Genomic DNA, 12697 nt, shown 5'->3' on the forward strand with positions numbered 1-12697 from the left:
TCAAAACCGCGAAACTGGTTATGTATTTTTTACATATTAAATTAAAGCTACATAATTTTGTTGCACTATTTGTTACTATAAATAGTTTTTCTAATAAAATAGTCACTGTGTATGAATACGTTTTTTTTTTTTAAACATTGAAATGCACAGAGTATCAGAATATTTTTGTCACTATAGTTTATTAGCTACAGGTATGTCTTGTAAATCCAAAGTAATTTTTGAACTGAACGAAAAGTCCATGGTGCTTGGAGTTTGTGTTTATTTTTTATGCTATAAAAAGATTATCTCTAACTATTTAATAAAATAAATTGCTATCACAATTTCTGGTCTTTTAGCCCAGGTTATTTCATCTTAGGTTATTAGAAGGCAAGTGCATATTGTGTCTATTGAAATTGTAGAACCCAATTAAAAATAATGAGGACTGTCTCCAGCTGTCAGTTTTTGTTAGGGGAAAATAGGACATGATAGGGACTGTCAGAAGGACTGGGGCCAGTAGTGTAGCAGGAACTGCTGATCTACAAGTCTTCATGCAGACGTCTTAGACCTTTTTGGTGACTTTCACATAAGGGAAATTTATTGGTAGAATAACAATGACATGAAAAAAAATGCATACAAATGATCCAAAAGGTTCTTCTAACTTCAGCATGTTCAGTTAAGCTTTGACCATAAAACCTGGAAGCTGATTGGTTTCTTTTTTTTTTCCACAAGAAAGAAGCTGATTGGTTTCTATGTGGAGCTGCACCACTCCACTCCCCCCCCCTCCCCTTTTATTGGTTGAACTAGATGGACTTGTGTCTTTTTTCAAGCAGACTAATTATGTAACCAGATTTTGCACTCTCCAGTTTTAGTAAATCAATGTCTTATGCAGGGGCAGCCCGTTTGTTGAAAAAAGGGACTCCACCTTGCCTTGCATTTTATCTTGTTTCTGGTGAACCTTGACATCTTTGCTCCTCCCAAAATTCTTAATTTAATTCATGTCTCTGCACTCCCTGTTTGCCAGATTATTGTGCTCTCTCCAGCCGATATCTTGCTCATTGCATACCTGCAGCTGTCTTTATTTTTACTACCATTTGTTACTGACCATTGGCTTGCTTCAACCTGCAACCACTCGTTATCAACCTTTGGCTTGTTTACTGACTACGCTTCTGCATGATCCCTACTTGCTACATCTGTTATCAAATCTCAGCATGCTAACCACCTGGCGGGGTGATCACGAGGACCGCAACCTGGTACTAGCACGCAGCAAAACCCAACTCCACCATCAAGAGCTCTGGTGAAGGTTTGTGCTTAGACCCTGCACCTCAGATGTGCCCAAGTCATTCACCAGGGTGACCTGCCCATGTACTTATCTGCTGGTCAGTGTGAGCTTCTCCACTGCTGTAGCTACTGGTTTCTGAGCCTGATTCCTGACCGTGACACCTAAAAAAAAAAAAATTTACACTGAGCTAGCTAAACTAGAAGATTTCCACTCGGGTCATCCCAGGGCATTAGAAACCTACCTCAAATAAATTTTAGCTCTGTAAACATAAATTTTAATCAGTACCTTTACAGTTACTGGAAACCCAGGCCCGTTTATTTACCCTGCATTATGATATACTGTATCCCTATTTCCAAGCAATATCACGCTTAATATGTGAAAAAGGGCCTAAATCATATATTAATGCCAAACCACTATCTAATTTCAAAGCATCTGTCTTCCTATCATACATATCCAATTAGGAAGAAAACCTTGGATCCATAATGTACAAGTAGTGGGATCCTGCCCTTTCCTTAATCCCCCAAGCCTTGCTCTCCCCATCCCAAAAACTCACTCAATTGTGTATTATGCAAAGCGTATTATGGAAATTACACAATTAAAAATTACACATGCCCATGACTCCCCCAAATGTAGACAAATTACAGGGACCCTTATTCAAATGTTATGGACCTGCCTCAAGCTGGTTTGCTATTGAACAGCAATAGTACAAACTGTCTTTATGGCACTACAAATGGTCATTGACCTAGACCAGTGATATCACCATAGTGATATGGTCCATTAATATTTAGACAGAATAAAGGTGGACCAGCACCTGGACCAGATGGCAATCTCCCACGGATCCTAAAAGAATTGAGCTCTATAATTTCAAAACAATTGTATCTAATTTTTAGGGTCTCGTTAATGACAGGAATAGTACCACTGAATTGGCGCAGGGCAAATGTGGTGCCTATATTTAAAAAGGGAATAAGGTCTTTACCAAGTAGCTATAGACCTGTTAGTTTAACTTCTATAGTTGGGAAGATACTGGAGAGTTTAATAAAAGACCACATAGACGAGTTCTTGCTGGAAAAAAATATTATAAGCAACAGACAGCATGGATTCATGAAAGACAGAAGTTGTCAGACAAACCTGATTTCTTTTTATGAAGGGGTAAGTAAAACCTTGGACAGACAGGTGGCGGTTAGACGTGGTATACTTGGATTTTGCAAAATCGTTAGATACAGTTTTCCACACACGCCTAATGTGTAAGGTAAAGTCTACAGGCTTGGAAATATCAGTTTGTAAATGGATAGAAAACTGGCTAAAAGACAGAATTCAGAGAGTAGTGGTTAATGATTCTTACTCTGAATGGTCTAAGGTTATCAGTACCCCAAGGTTCAGTGCTGGGACCCTTACTTTTTAATATCTTTATAAATAATATTGGGTCTGAGATCAAAAGTAACATTTCTGTCTTTGCAGATGACACTGAGGCCTCGTACACACAAGAAAAATGCTGACAGAGCATTTTTGCCAATAAAAACGCACGCTCAAAATAAAGTATGAGACAGGAGCGCACCTTCAGTAAATGTAGCGTTCGTAATAGAGATAGCAGATTCGTCACGCTGTAACACACTGAAAAGCGCAAATCGTCTCTCACCAAACTTTTACTTAACACGCAGTAACATGAGATTAACAAAAGCAGCCAAAAGGGTGGCACCAGTGGAATCGAACTTCCCCTTTATAGTGCCGTCGTACGTGTTGTATGTCACCGCGTTTGAGAACGACGAGATTTTGTCTTGAGAGTGTGTATGCAAAGAAAGCTTGACAAGATTCTCATCAAGCCTGACAAGAACCTCGTTGAGGAAAACAACGTTTCTTTTACAACGAGATTCTCGGTCGTGTGTACGAGGCCTAAGCGATGCAGTGGAATAATGTCCTTACAGGATGTCTCCAATTTACAAGCCGACATCAATGCTCTGTCTAATTGGGCGACTATGTGGCAGAGGAGGTTTAATGTTGGTAAATGTAAAGTTATGCACTTGGGGACCAAGAATATACATGCATCATACATAATAGGGGGAGTACAACTGGGGGGATCCGTAGTGGAGAAGGATCTGGGGGTTTTGGTATATCAAAAGCTCAATAATGGCATGCAATGGCATGCAATGCCAAGCTGCGGTTTCTAAATTGAGCAAAGTCCTTTCTTGTATTAGGAGAGGTATGGACTCCAGAGAGAGATATCACTTTGCCCCTGTTAAAATTATTAGTAAGACCTCATCTGGATTATGCAGTTCAGTTTTGGGCACCAGTTCTCAAAAAGGATATCGGAGAACTGGAGAAAGTGCAACCAAACTGATAAGAGACATGGAGAAACTCAGCTATGAGGAAATATTAGAGGAACTGAATTAATTCACTCTTGAAAAGAGGAGAATAAGGGAGGATATGATCAACATGTACAAATATATAAGGGGTCCATACAGTGAACTAGAGGAAAAGAGATTTCATCTCCAAATAAGGAAAGGTTTCTTCAAAGTAAGAGCTGTAAACATTTGGAAAATACTCCCTCCAGAGGTGGTTCTGACCAACTCAGTAGATTGCTTTAAGAAAGGCGTGGATTCTTTCCTAAATGCACACAATATAACTGGGTATTAACATTTATAGGTAATGTTGATTCGGGGAAAATCTGATTGCCTCTCAGGGATTCAGGAAGGAATTTTTCCCCCTGCTGGAGCAAATTCGATCATGCTCTGCTGTTTTTTTTTTTTTTTTTGCCTGCCTCTGGATCAACTGTGGGTATAGGATTGGGTATATGGGATTGCATGATATTATTTATTTTATTTATTTTTATGGTTGAACTAGATGGACTTGTGTCTTTTTTCAACCTAACTATGTAACCAGGGATAAGCAATTAGCGTGTATAGCAAGGTACAGCGCTAAGTGAATAAACCGTGATAAACTTAATATATGAACACGAGTGTGAATAAATGACTGAACATAAATTGAATCAATATTACAAAATGAATCCAAAAAAACGGATATATCAAAGAAAATAAAAATAATGAAAAAAGTTCCAAATCTGTGAGTCATCGAAAGGACGTCGTCTGGGATAGGCTGCTCCCAGCAGCCTATCCCAGATGACGTCCTTTCGATGACGAAACACGTAGGTGTGGCCTAGCTGATTCAACTTAATCACGCTTCTCACACGGAGACACACAGTTACGGAGCTCCACGGACAGGGTAAAACTTGAGGAGACATGAAAATGCATCCCTCCACGTTGTTTTTACTGACAGATTTTGACAGCTTAAATGTAAGTGCAATCACTTTATCACTTTGTATTACGCTATGGGACCTCTTTCTGTTTCTTACCCTATGAGACATTGAGTCACCACCCTGTGCCAATCGACCATCTGGATTGAGTCTTTTGGGAGACTTTAAACCTCAGAGAGACCGCTGTAATAACGGTCATTTACCTTTGGTAAGGAGACTACATTACCACTACTTTGGGTGTTTCACTGGTGGAAGAAGACTCCTCTTTTCACACATTTAATTTATGTGCACCAATGTGAATCATAGCATATGGACTCTTTTTGCTTCTTCTGTTTTTCATTTCTTACTCACAGATTTGAAACTTTTTTTCATTATTTTTATTTTCTTTGATATATAAATTTTTTTGGATTCATTTTGTAATATTGATTCAATTTATGTTCAGTCATTTATTCACACTTGTGTTCATATATTACGTTTATCACGGTTTATTCACTTAGCGCTGTACCTTGCTATACATATTGTTCTAAAATTTGGTATCTAAATTTTTCTGTTACTGGCAGCTTCCTATCCCATTATCATCGTGGGAAAATCTTTTTTCACATCTACTTATTTACTTTTTAGCGCAGTGTTTTTTCCTGTTTGGATTTTTTTTTCTATAAGCAATTAGCGTACCTCAAACTGTTGCAAAACTACAAGTCCCATCATGCCTCAGTCTCTGGGTGTCATGCTTGTGGCTGTCCGCTAATTTCATATCCCTGACCTAGACCCTAAAATATGCATACCAGAATGTTTTGATGAAGTGTAATCCCCTAGATATTCTATTATAAGCCATTAGGCCACTTTTTATAGTTAGGAAGTTGATTTGACAAAACTGGTTATCACGACATCTATCCACCTTTAACCGATTGCCGACCAGCCATCATCCTGACAAGCGGTAATGCAGGTTTCTCTTATGAGAGAAGTATCAAACTATGAACAATCAATGGGATTCCGTCTTCAAGGGCTGAACTCTGGCAGAACCCCTATAAACAATGCCTTTCACCTAACTTTTCTCAATGTGTTGATGCCCTAGAACAAGTCAGAATGTACATTTCCAGAATGGCTCTCACTTCTGTCCATATACACAGAATCTTATGGCAAAAAGCCTGGTTAGCTGAAGCTGCCTGCAAAAGATGTCCCATTCATATGCCCTTTGAAGGAGGACGTCTCTGGTGATTTCCTTGACAAGTTCATAAAGGATGTCATAAGATTTAGTGTCCTCCTTCCACAGAAGCATAAATGGAACATCTCTATATGATTCACGTAAGTTGCCAACACCCCTGGTAAACAGGAAAAAGTGGAGGGACCCCCTAAATGGGGCTTTAAAGGCAACAAAGGTATACAGTAATCACAGTAATCCAAAAAATAGATAATTTAATATTCAAAAATGGAAATTGTACACATATATCACATAGAATTATTTAAAAACAATACATGGTTAGGTGTCATTGAAAAGCAAGGTCCATGAAGACATACACGGCCCTACGCGTTTCGGATTACCCTTCATCAGGGGCCGAAGTATATGTAGTCAACGAGTATAAGAACCACTTTTCTAAAAAACAAAGAAAGCATATATGTTGCAAGTGTTACAAAATAGAAAAATGGCAATAAATACATCAAAAGGTGCAGATAAAAACACACACATACCAATCACAGCGTTTAATCAACCCTGCACACCCCAGAGAAAGGACACCACTATCAGGATGCAGAAAGACTCCTCTGGATGAAATTAAGAGGAAGGAAGCCGGCGGTGCAGAATCACATATAGCAAGACCTCAGGCCCATATAGTCACAAAGTAACATATGATAATGTAAAAACCTGTCCATAAAAAAAGGGACAGGATAAATATACATGTAATGAAATACCTAACCATATGTAGAAAAATATGTCAAAAAATAATAATTAAATAACTGCATACCTGAGGTTAGCAGAAATGTGTCATATTAAATTTGGCCAGAGGTGTCAGTAGAGAGCTAGCAGAGCTCCAATCTGTGAATACAATGGATGGCAATAGAAACAGGCATTAGATAAGGAAGGAGGGAACCAATGCAAAAGGTGATAAATAAAAGGATCCAGAGTAAGGGAGTACTTACAAGAGACAAGCGCTCAGTGTGGCCACCAGACATGTCACTAGTACCTCTGCCGTCACTAGTACCTCTGGACGGCAGAGGTACTAGTGACATGTCTGGTGGCCACACTGAGCGCTTGTCTCTTGTAAGTACTCCCTTACTCTGGATCCTTTTATTTATCACCTTTTGCATTGGTTCCCTCCTTCCTTATCTAATGCCTGTTTCTATTGCCATCCATTGTATTCACAGATTGGAGCTCTGCTAGCTCTCTACTGACACCTCTGGCCAAATTTAATATGACACATTTCTGCTAACCTCAGGTATGCAGTTATTTAATTATTATTTTTTGACATATTTTTCTACATATGGTTAGGTATTTCATTACATGTATATTTATCCTGTCCCTTTTTTTATGGACAGGTTTTTACATTATCATATGTTACTTTGTGACTATATGGGCCTGAGGTCTTGCTATATGTGATTCTGCACCGCCGGCTTCCTTCCTCTTAATTTCATCCAGAGGAGTCTTTCTGCGTCCTGATAGTGGTGTCCTTTCTCTGGGGTGTGCAGGGTTGATTAAACGCTGTGATTGGTATGTGTGTGTTTTTATCTGCACCTTTTGATGTATTTATTGCCATTTTTCTATTTTGTAACACTTGCAACATATATGCTTTCTTTGTTTTTTAGAAAAGTGGTTCTTATACTCGTTGACTACATATACTTCGGCCCCTGATGAAGGGTAATCCGAAACGCGTAGGGCCGTGTATGTCTTCATGGACCTTGCTTTTCAATGACACCTAACCATGTATTGTTTTTAAATAATTCTATGTGATATATGTGTACAATTTCCATTTTTGAATATTAAATTATCTATTTTTTGGATTACTGTGATTACTGTATACCTTTGTTGCCTTTAAAGCCCCATTTAGAGGGTCCCTCCACTTTTTCCTTCCACAGAAGAAGGCTGCAACCCCCCCCCCCCCTCCTTTCAGGTTCTTATACCCTCTCAAAATGCAGAGCGCCCCATCGCTCTTCTCAGACTTTATCTTTAATGCCAAAATTCAGCACTTTGTTTCAACACAAGACTTAGAACACATAGCCCACCGATTCTACCCAAAGACATCTTCACAATGAAGGGGCGCCCTCACTCCTAAAACTAGGGTAATGTCTATTACTTTCCTTGCTCTAAAAAAAAATGTGTTTTTCTTTCTAGTTGTGTCCTTTTGAAGAGATTTCCCACCACTTCCTGTCCTGATAGGGATCCCCAGTAGGGACACATACTTCAATAAAAACCTAGACCATAATCTTTCTCCACTTTATTGAACATAATTCAATGGATAATAGTAGAAAACTATACTCTCTTTTTTCACTATTGTAAAAATTACCTAAAAATACTGATGTAAGAATATCCACTGGTACATCATATGTGGGATCGTTACTTGTATATAGTTTGCATGTTCTCCCTGTGCCTGCGTGGGTTTTACTCCAGTTTCTTCCCACACTCCAAAGACATGCTGGTAGGTTAATTGGATCCTGTTTAAATTGGCCCTTGTATATGTATGAATGTGAGTTAGGGACCTTAGATTGTAAGCTCCTTGAGGGAAGAGACTTATGTGAATGTACAGTATACAGTATCTCACAAAAGTAAGTACACCCCCACATTTTTGTAATATATTATTATATCTTTTTATGCGACAACACTGAAGAAATGACACTTTGCTACAATGTAAAGTAGTGAGTGTACAGCTTGTATAACAGTGTAAATTTGCTGTCCCCTCAAAATAACTCAACACCCAGCCATTATTGTCTAAGCCGCTTGCAACAAAAGTGAGTACACCTTTAAGTGAAAATGTCCAAATTGGGCCCAATTAGCCATTTTCCTCCCCGGTGTCATGTGACTTGTTTGTGTTACAAGGTCTCAGGTGTGAATGGGGAATACGCGTGTTAAATTTGGTGTTATCGCTCTCACTCTCTCATACAGGTCACTGGAAGTTCAACATGGCACCTCATGGCAAAGAACTTGTTGCTCTACATAAAGATGGTCTAGGCTATAAGAAGATTACCAAGACCCTGAAACTGAGCTGCAGCACGGTGGCCAAGACCATACAGCGGTTTAACAGGACAAGTTCCACTCAGAACAGGCCTCGCTATGGTCGACCAAAGAAGTTGAGTGCACGTGCCCAGCGTCATATCCAGAGGTTGTCTTTGGGAAATAGAGGTGAAAGTGCTGCCAACATTGCTGCAGAGGTGGAAGATGTGGGGGATCAGCCTATCAGTGCTCAGACCATACGCCGCACACTGCATCAAATTAGTCTGCATTACTGTCGTCCCAGAATGAAGCCTCTTCTAAAGATGATGCACAAGAAAGCCTGCAAACAGTTTGCTTAAGACAAAGGCCCTCATTCACACTATTAGATTTTCTGCAGATATTTGTCTTCGGAATTACCAAAACCAAATAATATAAAGGTCAAACCTTAAGAGTTTCAATTTGTATGCAATCAGGCAGGACCTTGCACTACATGGTTTTGGTAAATCTGAAGACAAAAATCTACAGAGAATGTAGGACATGGGATTACTGAAACCATGTCCTGTGGTCTGATGAGACCAAGATAAACTGATTTGGTTCAGATGGTGTCAAGCGTGTGTGGGGGCAACCAGGTGAGGAGTACAGAGACAAGTGTGTCTTGCCTACAGTCAAGCATTGTGGTGGGAGTGTCATGGTCTGGGGCTGCATGAGTGCTGCCGGCACTCAAGAGCTACAGTTCATTGAGGGAACAATGAATGTCAACATGTACTGTGACATACTGAAGCAGAGCACGATACCCTCCCTTTTGAGACTGGGCCGCAGGGCAGTATTCCAACATAATAACGACCCCAAACACATCTCCAATTTGACCACTGCCTTGCTAAAGAAGCTGAGGGTAAAGGTGATGAACTGACCAAGCATGTCTCCAGACATAAACCCTATTTAGCATCTGTGGGGTATCCTCAAATGGAAGGTGGAGGAGCGCAAGGTCTCTAACATCCACCAGCTCTATGATGTCAGAAATGGAGGAGGAATCCAATGGCAACCTGTGAAGCTCTGGTGAACTCCATGCCCAAGGGGGTTAAGGCAGTGCTGGAAAATAATGGTGGCCACACAAAATATTGACACTTTGGGCCCAATTTGGACATTTTCACTTAGGGGTGTTGTCACATACCTGGATTGTGGCCCCTGAGGTTGAGACAGTAGCCACAGAAGCACGGTGACACAGGAGTGCCTAGGATCAGTCCAGTATCGGTATAGCTGGATGCTCCTGGCTGGAGATGCAGCAGGCAGACTGGTAAGGCCGGGCAGACCAGAACTGTTGGCAGACTGGATCGAAGGTGAAGCATGAACTGGTGTGATTCCTAGAGCAGAACTGCAGCAGGCTGGAGGAGCAGATGCAGAGTCAGACAGGTCGCGTCGGAGACGTTCTGGCGGATCAGGCAGAGCAGCAGGCAGAAGAGAAGTCCAAAAGCAAGCCAAAGTCAGGGTATCAAGCAGACAGGGTTAGTGAGAGCAAGCCGGGTCAGGGATCAGAGGTCAGCACAGATAACAGGTTTCAGGACACACAGAAGCTGCAAACAAAACAGCAAAGAGTCTTTGGTGCACTCACTTTAACCCTCCTGGCGGTATCCCCGAGCGTGACTCGGGGTTGATTTTTTCTACCATAATCGGTAACCCCGAGTCACGCTCGGGGTAGATATGCAGAGCCTGCAGCGTGCACTGGCTTACCTTCTCCTGGATCCAGCGATGTCACCGCGCTGTGTGAGCGAGCGGGACCTCGCTCGATTCACACAGCGTCCTCCTGTGCCGCCGATCTCCGTTCCCTGCGACGTTACGACGCACGGGAGCGGAGATCGGCGCCAAATTCAAAAAAGTAAACAAACACTATACATACAGTATACTGTAATCTTATAGATTACAGTACTGTATGTAAAAAAACACACCCCCCTTGTCCCTAGTGGTCTGCCCAGTGTCCTACATGTCATTTTATATAATAAAAACTTTTCTTTCTGCCTGAAAACTGTAGATTGTCCATAGCAACCAAAACTGTTCCTTTATGTCAAAAATGGTTTTAGATCAGCTAGAAAACAGCGATAATAAATTATAATCACTTGCAGAATTGTGCGATAGCGATTTGCGGGGAAATTCGTCATAAAAAAAAAAAATAATGACAGCAACAATTCTGCAACTGAGCAAATTTCAGTGATTTTGAGTTGATTACATTATTGAATAATTTATATTTTAATGATATTATTACTTGCTATAATTATTTATAATTATTTATTATATTATAATTTAAAATTTTGTTTTTAAAAAAATGTCATACCCGGGATGCCTATTAGATTCTTGTTTGGTCAGATTTAAGTGAGTTATTCCTAAGAATTACAGGCCTACAGTATAAAACACCAAATTTCCTTGCAAATAATTGTACCGCTTTCAGCATGTTTTTTCAGAAAGAATCATACCGCTAGGGAGGTTAAATAGCCCCTTTGGCACCAATGTTGGGGACAGGCGCAAGATATAATAAAATATTTACAAAAATTGTGAGGGGTGTACTCACTTTTGTGAGATACTGTATGTGCAAAGTGCTGTGGAAAAATGACAACACTATACTAATAACTGTAATAAATATATATTTTATAAATGTGTGTGTGTTAACATATGTTATTTTACTCTTTCTACACTGGGAGCCTTTTTTAGATGCTATATCACTACCACAAGGGGGCATATGTGCTTTCTATGTGGCACACTATGGTCTATCACTATAGAATAAATATGGGTTTATGGGTTATATTAATAAAATGGTGCTGGAGCCATGCACATTTGCCGAGTTTACAAACCTTTAGACCCCTTTCACACTGAAGCGTTTTTACAGCGTTTTAGCGTTAAAAATACCGCTTTTAAAATGCTCATAAAACGCTCTCCATGCATGTCAATGGACCCTTTCACACTGAGTCCTGCAAGCAGCATCTTTGGAGCAACTTTTGGGCGCTATAAAAAACGCTCCAAAAACGCCCCTCTCCATTGAAATGAATTGAAAGCGCTGTAAAAACGCCTTACCCTTTCACACTGAGGCACTGCAAAAACTCCCTAAAACGTTAGGGTCTTAGTGGTGCTTTACCAGCACATTGGGATTGCAGATGAGGCTTCGCTCGAATAACGTTCGAATAACGCTCGAATAACGCTCAAAATACGATCAAAAAACGCTCAAAAAACGCTTGAATAACGCTCGAAAAACACCCCAGTGTGAAAGGGGTCTTATTGCAAATTCATCAAACCTGAATCAACTTTTATTAGCAACAATCATAATTTTTAAAGCGGTGAATTTGATTTCACTTAAAGTGACAGGAAACTCTGGTTCAAAAAATTATATTCTATTCAAGTATGTATTCTTTACTCAGAAATGCACCTTCTATTGTTCTCGGCCTCCTCCAAATTACACATTTTTTGCTACTGTGATCTGACTTTCTGTTAGGGGTTTCTTCTCCATAATACCACTGTAGGCAGGAACATACCCATCCCTTTTCTTGCTAACTGCCAAAATGGACTAGAGACTAAGGGCCAGATCCACATAGAAATGGATAGGCGCAGCGTATCAGAGATACGCTACGCCGCCGTATCTTACCTGGCTTTAAGTCGAATCCAGGAAGATTTTGCGCCGTAAGTTACGGCGGCGTAGTGTATTTCTGGCGGTGGAATTCAAATCGGCGATTAGGGGGCGTGATTCATTTAAATGAAGCGCGACCCCGTGCCGATTGAACTGCGCATGCTCCGTTTCAAAATTTCCCGCCGTGCTTTGCGCGAAATGGCGTTGCAATGACGTCATTTTTTTAACTTGGACGTGACTTACGTCCATCCCTATTCACGGACGACTTACGCAAAAAAAAAAATCAAATTTCGACGCGGGAACGACGGCCATATTTAACATGGCAAGTCTATCTATACGCCGCAAAATAGCAGCTTTAACTATACGCCGGAAAAAGCCAACTAGAGACGACGTAAGAGATAGCGACGGCCGCGCGTACGTTCGTGGATCGTCGGAAAAAGCTAATTT

At 40.4% G+C, this 12697-nt stretch overlaps 2 long non-coding RNA genes across 2 annotated transcripts; one reads left to right on the forward strand and one right to left on the reverse strand.

Annotated features, from left to right (window-relative positions):
• Nucleotides 1-5898: 5898 nt before the first annotated feature.
• Nucleotides 5899-6690, reverse strand: LOC120938120. The gene is made up of 4 exons (XR_005748783.1): nt 6639-6690; nt 6464-6534; nt 6192-6363; nt 5899-6096 (listed from the first exon to the last, which is right to left on the reverse strand). It is a non-coding gene; the product is annotated as an uncharacterized LOC120938120 (long non-coding RNA).
• A 14-nt stretch (nt 6691-6704) lies between these two features.
• Nucleotides 6705-7499, forward strand: LOC120938127. Its single transcript, XR_005748788.1, has 4 exons — nt 6705-6759; nt 6864-6934; nt 7035-7206; nt 7302-7499. It is a non-coding gene; the product is annotated as an uncharacterized LOC120938127 (long non-coding RNA).
• Nucleotides 7500-12697: the final 5198 nt, after the last annotated feature.

Source organism: Rana temporaria, chromosome 1 (genome assembly GCF_905171775.1).
Source record: "Rana temporaria chromosome 1, aRanTem1.1, whole genome shotgun sequence".
Classification (NCBI taxonomy): Eukaryota; Metazoa; Chordata; class Amphibia; order Anura; family Ranidae; genus Rana; species Rana temporaria.